Below are 8,066 nucleotides of genomic sequence, written 5' to 3' on the forward strand. Positions count from 1 at the left end.
TTCCAAAATAAACTATTAGCAAATAAAATTGAGTAGTTTATTAAAAGAATAGTAAATACCAGGTAGAACTTATTGTAAATATGTTAGTTGACAATATTATGAACTATAATTAATTATTTGGTAGATACAAGGAGAAAAAGCATATAATTGTTATGAATGGTGTTGAAAAAGGCATTCATCAAAATGGTTAAAACATTCAATAAATGTATATATATTGATATGTACTTCTTTAACAGGAGCTTGTATATATAAGCCAGTATCATGTTTTATGGGAAAACTCAAGCAGTATTTTTATTATCACAATTTATTATTGGATTAACATACTAACCAATGCACTTTTTAATAGAAAAAGAAAGTAGAGGTTCAGATATTAAAAAGAAGGAGGTTTAAAAAAAGAGGAAGTAAGATTATCTTAACTGAAAATGATAACATATCTAAAACTTGAAAGGGAATCAACCTTTACAAATACTTAAAACAATAAGGAAATTTAGTAATCAATGGTGTTTGTATACAGTATCAGGAGATACAATGACAGAATGGATTCCATTTGCAGTAACAATAAAATTATATTTCTGGGAAGTGGATTTGGCACAACAGACAGGGCGTCTGCCTACCACATATGAGGTCCAAGGTTCAAACTCTGGGCCTCCTTGACCCGTGTGGAGCTGGCCCATGCGCGGTGCTGATGCACGCAAGGAGTGCCCTGCCACTCAGGAGTGTCCCCCGCGTGGGGGAGCCCCACGTGCAAGGAGTGTGCCCCGTAAGGAGAGCCGCCCAGCGCGAAAGAAAGTGCAGCCTGCCCAGGAATGGTGCTGCACACACGGAGAACCGACGAAGCAAGATGACACAAGCAAAACGAGACGCAAGATGCTGCTGACAAGAATACAAGCGGACACAGAAGAACATGCAGGCCCAATGATGCACTAGCCCGGTCTCTGCTGGGCCGGCGACTGGGCAACAGCATGTAAGCGACAAGTGGGAGCTGCGGAACGGAGGTGGGACAGAAATGTTGCTAGCTTTCATCCCAACAAATAAAAAATATCTGGCTTCTGAAGAAGTGTGAAGAAGAAAGCCCAAAACAAAAAGGGCCAAGAGATTTCTTGAGAAGAGAGAACCAAAACTCAGTGAAAATATTAAAAATGCCATGCTGATTAAAGGGGGAAATGCAAATGCAACAGTGACACAAGTACTTAGAGATATGTACGCTCTGAAGAAACCGTATGGAATTCTGTATAAAAAGAAAAATATTACAAGACCATTTGAGGATCAGACATCTCTGGAATTCTTTTCAAAGAAGTCAGATTGTTCTTTATTCATGTTTGGCTCCCACAATAAGAAGCGGCCACATAATCTAGTAATAGGTCATATGTGTGACTACCATGTGCTGGATATGATTGAATTAGGTATTGAGAAATTTGTTTCTCTGAAAGATATTAAGAACAGTAAATGTCCTTAGGGAACAATACCTATGTTAATATTTGCTAGTGATGATTTTGATGTGACTGAAGACTATAGGAGACTAAAAAATCTTCTTATTGATTTCTTCAGAGGTCCGGCAGTATCAAACATTCACCTTGTTGGTTTAGAGTACGTTCTGTTCTTCACTGCGCTGAATGGGAAGATGTGCTTTCGAAGCTATAAGCTGCTGTTGAAGAAATCAGGTTGCAGAACACCTCAAATTGAATCGGAAGAGATGGGCCCCTCATTGGATCTGGTTTTGAGGAGGACACACCTGGCATCAGATGACCTTTATAAGTTAGCAATGAAAATGCCCAAAGCTCTCAAGCCAAAGAAGAAGAAAAATATCTCTCAGGACACTTTTGGTACAACTTATGGAAGGATTCATATGCAGAAGCAAGACCTAAGCAAACTACAAACCAGGAAAATGAAGGGGCTGAAAAAGCAACCTGCAGAAAGAAGAACAGTAGGTCAGGAGAATAAATCAAAGAGAATTAAAACAATTTGATGGAACTTAAAAAAAAAAAAAAAAGAAGAAGAACATGCAGTGAATGGACAGAGAGCAGACAACTGGGGGGGTGGGGAAGGAGAGAGAAGTAAAAAATATTTCTTTTTAAATTAGGAAAAATTAAAAAGAAATATAAGTAACCTATTTGAGAAAAAAATTTGAATACTTCTGAAGGCATAGAAGTCCTGAAGAAATGGGGAAATACCATATTATTTGATAGACACTTCAACATCATATGAGTAGCAATTCCACTTAAGTCAGCTTATAAATAGATACTGTTCCAATATAATAAAATGCCAAATGCTTTTCTTTCTTTTTTTTTTCCTTGATGGAAGGGGAGGATCTAGGGGAACTGATATTCAAATTCACTTTGAAAAATAAGCATACCTCAGGCATACATCAAGATAATTTACTCTGAGTGAATCAATAATTTAAATGTAAAAAGTAAAACAATAAAAATACAAGATCAAGATATGGGTAAATTTCTTTATAACCCTTGAGTGAGGAAGGACTTTCTAATTATTGGCTCAAAATCTGTAAGCCAAAAAGCAAGTTTGTAAAGTTCAACTACATTAAAAAGAGGAAACTTTTTCATGGGTTAAAAAAATTATAAACAATTCAAGAGATAAGTAGACAAATGACAAACTGGGAAACATTATTTGTAATTCATATTACAAAGTAAAGTAACTCATATCCTCCCCTTAAAAACATCTCCTTGAAATAAATAAGAAAATGTCTTAAATAGAATCTAAATAGGCAAAGGATATGAATAGACAACACAGGGAATACTTATAATCTTTAAATTTAGAAAAAGATGCTCATCTGCATTCATAATAAGAGAAACGCTAATTCAAACAATACCACTATGATGTTTTAAAACCCGGCCCTGGAATTATTTGGCATACTTTCCATTAGGAGGTGATGTCTGTGTCCCTTTCCTTTGAATCTGGGTTCTGTAACTGCTTGACTAATAGAACTCACCAGAGACTTTGCTTTCCAGTTTCTTGGCAAAAGTTTTCAGAATGTGGCAGTGTCTACTTTTTGTCTTCTGAGATACTTGCTCTTACAACCCAGTCACCATGCCATGAGGAAAACCAGGCCTCCCAGTGGAGAGGCCCATGGGGACAGGAACTGATCTGCTGGCCATGTGAGTAAACCATCGTAGAAGGAGATCAAAAGTGCTGCATGGAGAAGAGACAAGCTGTCTTCCCCAAGCCCTGCCCACGTTGAAGATAGTCGAGCAAATTAAGTGGTTGTTTTTTCAAACCACTGAAGGCTGTTTTGGGATGGCCTTTAAAATATAGCAATAGATAGCAAGAAAAAGCACAATTACTATTTTTAATTCTTTTTGAATAGCAAAGCAAAAGTCCAGAAAGTTGACAACTTACTCTATTGTCAAAGCTGTGTGGAAATAGGGGAATGGCATGGAATGGGGCAGCTTAGAAAACAAAACTCTTTCTATATTTTTATTTTTTACGTTTGATTTGGAGCCATAGGAATATAAATATCTCTTCAACAAAGTGCAGCTTGACAGAAAAAAGGATAAAGTATATGCGAGTTAGTATATTCTATAAGAAAATGATATTTAATGTGTACTGAATTAGCTTATAAACCGATTTTACAAACATCATCTCATTTTGATTAATCATAACTCTTTAAAGAACAGAAAAGTAGGGCAATTATTACAATTCCCAATTACAATTGCAGAAACCAAAACTCTAGTTGTTATCCATCTAACAAATGGCAAATCCAGAATTTAAACTATCTCTCCTAACAGCAAATCCATTTCTCTTGCAAAGAAGCAGTTTGGTTTAGTGGAAAGCACACTATGATAGAAATTAGGAGTCCCAGGTCCTATTTCCAACTTTCTCGTTAATCCCTTGAGTAGGCTTGGATAAGATACTTATCTCTTGCATTTGGTTTTATTTCTGAGACTAGACATAAAGATACATATTATTCTTTCTTCATTATGGAGAACATATAAGGGTAAAATAAAATACCAATGTGAGGAAATGTGAAGCATTATTACCATAATTGAAACATAAAGGTAAGATAGCGTATGTCTTCTGCTCAAAGGTAGCAGACTGAGAAGAAGCATTTATATTTTAAAAAAAGGATGGGAGTGAGGATACCGACAAACATGAGATATGGACAAATCTCCAGGAAACAGAAAGCAAATGGAGGGCTGGAAGTTGATGAAGGAGAAGAGAGACTGGCCTAGGTAGCACTGACTCAGAAAAAATACAGAGTGATTGTGGATCATCCCACAGATCTATGGATTGTCTCAGGATTTGCACATTCAAGGTAGGTGAAAGAGAAAGAATGAGATCTGTGAATGGGAGAGTATGATATATAACACTATTCAGGAAGGCAAAGATTCAGAACTCTTATTCTTTCCTCAGAAGTAACTTGAGGATGTACTCCAGAAAACCAAATGAGTAAATGAAGAAATAAGAAGACACAGAGCCTATGCAACAGTGAATCCAACCTAGAAAATCAATAAAGAGAAGAACAGGGTGACAGCTCTACAGTGGTCTAGAAACTCCCACTCAGAATGAAGCAGGATATGAGAAAGTCCAAGATGGAGATCACCAGGAAATACAGGACATATGAGAGATTTTATATTAGCCTTAAAAAGACTTGAGATGGTAAAAACAATGAGGGAAGGAAAGGAGAAAGCATTTTAAAAGTAAAGAAAAAAAAGAGGGCAAGAATTAAAATGTAATTGCAATATTAAACTGGATAGGTGAACAATATTTGCATAATCATAGAATGGAAACACTATTGATTTTTAACTTCAGAATCATGATTTATAAGGCACCAAATTATACATTATGTTTACAAAATGAAATGCAAATGTTAGTAATCCTGAAAATATTACAGCACACATGTAGATGTCAGAAGTTAGAGTGTCAAAAGGAGTGCTAAAAGGGTTTAAACCCCTATTTCATAACATGGGGAGAACAAAAGTAAAGATGAAGTATAAGTTAAAAAGGTAATCAGTAGAGAAAATACAAATACTGATATAAGTGTACAGGAGGACCAGTGAAGGAAGAGTAGAGGCTGTTGTGAATGAGTTAAATCCTTGCATATTAGAACAGGACACCCAAGATAATAGCAAAAATTGGTAAATGTAGAATTAACTGCATGAGGATCTCATTTAGCGATAATGACCTTTTAAAGAAGTAACTACTAAAAGAAACAGGTAAAGGGATTGTTCATCGAGATGGAAGTGGGGATGGAAGAGATGGGTCAAGGATCTTTACTTTTTCTTTCAAATTAAAGATTTAGATGTAACTGGCTAGCTCAGTTAATAGAGGAGGCATGGCCAGGAAAAGGGAGTTCTCACAGTCTCATGTCATAGTCCTTCCTTAGGTTTAGGGGTGAGAATTACTGATGCACACCAGTCTTCAGGTGGGTGCTCCCATCGCCTGACTGATTGGTCCCTCAGTGCAGCTGTAACATGCTGAGTGTTGTTTGAGGAATACCATGCACTGTAATCTTACTAGATGTGAAATTGATAAGCAACTTGAATCACCACTATATTCTCTGGCTCATCTATCATTCTCTTCTTTATTATCCTTCTCTCTAGTTCCTTACTCTGTTGTCTCCTTTATAAATCCCAGTTACAAACTTGAACCTCATTGGTTGAAGTTTTTATTAAAGGGTTTTCTCATGACCCTATATGGTCACATGACTCCACCATTTGCTGGAACTGTATGTCGCTATTAGCTCGATATATTCCAAATGGCATTCAAGGAGAAAATAGGATATAATTTTATTTTTCAGAGAAGCATAGTGACTGTAGGGTGACCAATCATTCAATTTGCCCAGGACTGTCACAATTTTAGCACTGAAAATTTCACATCCCAGGAAACCCTTAATCCCAGGCAAACTGGGATGGTTGTCACTTTATGGTTAGGATGCCTAGCATGAAGGTAATCTCCTCAAATAAAATCCTAGTCCCATCGGCCATTAGCTGTGTGGCTTTGTCTAAATCATTTAATCTCACTTTTTCTCAATTGCCTTCTATGAAAATGGGGTAGTAGTGCCTAACTTATGGAGTTGTGATAGTAAATGACTTAATACATGTAAAGTACTCAAAACTGTGCCCAGCATATGGCAAGCACTCAATAAATATTACCTAGTAACAACAATAATAAAAATGTACCATTTCAAGTGGGAAATGATTTATTGTACACCAGATTAAACAGAGTTATAGAAATGAAATCATTTTGTTTTGGAGTTCGATGAGGTCAAATGGGACAAATGGATGTTTTGAGATGTCAGTGCAACTGAATCAAATATGTACATGGTTAGTCCTATGTTTCCTGCAGAAACAGTTGTCAGGAAATGCTGCATTCCATAGTCATCTGCTCTGTAGACAAAGCTTTTAATCAATTGGTGATATGAAAACAACCTAGATATCAAAGCTAACTTGAGCCCAGGTTTGACTCCCATATCTTATTTTAAGATGTGAGTTATGTTCATGTTGATGTAAGTGAAATGGACATCAGATATTTACTGTTGACAGGAGAGGTGGTAAAATGTGGAATGTCTTAAGGTAGGGCAAGTTGTTGCTGAACTTGAATTGGTTCAGTATTTATTTCCTGATACTATGTAAATTCTTTGTCTCATTGAAATTGAGGATTGTAAAAATGTTCAGTGGACATATGCTGCATTTTGTTTATTTCTTTTGTTATTCAAGATCTAAACATCTTCCACTCTTTGGTATTGAACTGCAGGGTACAAATACTGTTTCTCCCTCCATCACTGCAGCTATACAGTAGTTATCAAATCTTAGCTTGCATCAGGATCACATGAAGAGCTTGTTAAAACAGCTTGGCCCCACCCCCAGATTTGCATTTCTAACAAGCTCCCAGCTGATGCTGAGTCTGCTGATTGGGGGCCTATACTTTAAGAACTCCTGAGCTACAACATGGGCATACAATTTAGGTCCATTAAAGAGATGCATCTGTCTGGGACTTGAAACAATAATCCAAACACAAGGTCAGCTGGGAAATTATTTGTGGCTATAGCAGGCATGTTAGAAATCCATCTCTGGCAACACAGAGTGTTCAAGGGCCAGTGTCAAGCAGCACCCTAACAAGAATGTTGCTGTGATTGACCTTGGCTGCCCAGCCTCCCTTGTTTCTTGCCTGTTTTCTGGATCCTAACATTCCTAACTTCCTGTCAGTTCTGTGAGTTACTCTAGATCCTTTCAGTAAGTTAACTCTCTAAGTTCGCCAGGGTCCCATGCTGTTGCAGGCATCTAGGAATCCTGAATGAGAGAGCAGAGCTATGAATGAGCAAGCTAGGAATTGAGCTGTTGATAATAAGGGGTGGGCTGTTCTTTGTAAGTGCAATGATAAAGGAATACTCTGAGTTCTATATGAGCACAAAGGAGAGGAGTTAACCCCACTAAGTGGTGGGCGATTGAGGTGGGGGTACACAATGGGGGAAGGGAATGTTTGGAGTGGGTGTGGAAGGCAGGAAGCAACAGGATGAAACTGGCCACATAGGAATGAGCTTATGAAGAACTTGTGCGCCCGGGAAGGGAATATAGACATCTACAGGTTAATAGTTTCCATACTTCTCTGATCATGTCTATCACTGTGGCAATTCTATGGTTCTAGGGTAAGGTTCCATAATCTAAACTTTCAGTGATTCTGATGATCAAGCAAGTTCATGAAACACTTCCACACAGAGAGCATAGACTTGAGGGGTGGGAGACCAGAAGCAGGCAGACCAATTAGGATGTTGCTGCAAGAAATGTTTGAGTCTCAGTAAGTACAGTCACAGGAAGGAAAAAGTCTCAAAACGCAGTAGAAATAAGATGTTGAGCAGATAGTAGTCAATAGACGATGGGATTGAGAGTAAAAGAGAGGAAAATCTATGATGACTCCCAGGACTTGGACTGTGGTGATGGAATGGGTATGTTTCTTTTCAAAAATTTAGGGGGTAAAACTAAGATGAGAGAGCAAATAGAGAGGCAGGATCCGGGAAAGGTGTTAAAAATTGTTTTTCTTCTGATAATAGCATAGAGAAGCTTGAAATGGTTTACAGAAGGGGAGAATTCTGGGAAACTAGACACAATCTA

General features: G+C 37.5%; 1 pseudogene; it reads left to right on the forward strand.

Moving 5' to 3' along the window:
• The first annotated feature begins 1,057 nt into the window (after window positions 1-1,057).
• On the forward strand, window positions 1,058-1,970 carry LOC101410911 (ribosome production factor 2 homolog pseudogene; annotated as a pseudogene).
• The last annotated feature ends 6,096 nt before the right edge of the window (window positions 1,971-8,066 follow it).

Source organism: Dasypus novemcinctus, chromosome 14, assembly GCF_030445035.2.
Source record: "Dasypus novemcinctus isolate mDasNov1 chromosome 14, mDasNov1.1.hap2, whole genome shotgun sequence".
NCBI lineage: Eukaryota > Metazoa > Chordata > Mammalia > Cingulata > Dasypodidae > Dasypus > Dasypus novemcinctus.